We start from the raw sequence: 423 nt of genomic DNA, 5'->3' as shown, positions 1-423 counted from the left end.
GAGTATTTTTCTTTAATCTGCCAAAAATCCTAATCCTCCTCCCAGGCGCCAGCGCCCGACACAAACAAGGCCGTTCCTCGAGAGGGACGCCTCCTGAGCCAACGTACCAGACTGACGATGGCGATGGCGAGGGCGCCCGTCCGCAGGGAGCACCCGCAGCAAGCTCGTGAACAACGTACTTCTTCCATTCTGGAACAGACACTCGTCATCAGATGGCTGCGCGGGGGGAGGCGCCGACTCAAAGACCCAGGGCCAGCGAGCCGAGGCTCTCAGGGACCCCGGGCTCCCCCCTGTGGTGGCAGGGCGGCGACGGGTGGCCGAGGCCCCGGGTCCGCGTTGCGCGAGAAAAAGGTTTGTCCTCGCAAAGGGGGGCATCGAAACTAGCAACCCCGAAGCTGAACTAAAAGGACACCTTCCCAAAAA

The 423-nt window shown here is 61.7% G+C and overlaps 1 pseudogene; it reads right to left on the bottom strand.

Annotated features, from left to right (window-relative positions):
* Positions 1 to 188, bottom strand: part of LOC119591616 — a 1,284-nt pseudogene extending 1,096 nt beyond the window's left edge.
* Positions 189 to 423: the final 235 nt, after the last annotated feature.

This window comes from Penaeus monodon, chromosome 29 (assembly GCF_015228065.2).
Source record: "Penaeus monodon isolate SGIC_2016 chromosome 29, NSTDA_Pmon_1, whole genome shotgun sequence".
NCBI classification, from domain to species: Eukaryota; Metazoa; Arthropoda; class Malacostraca; order Decapoda; family Penaeidae; genus Penaeus; species Penaeus monodon.
Note: the sequence above shows the minus strand (reverse complement) of the source record. Positions and strands in the feature narration are given on the sequence as shown.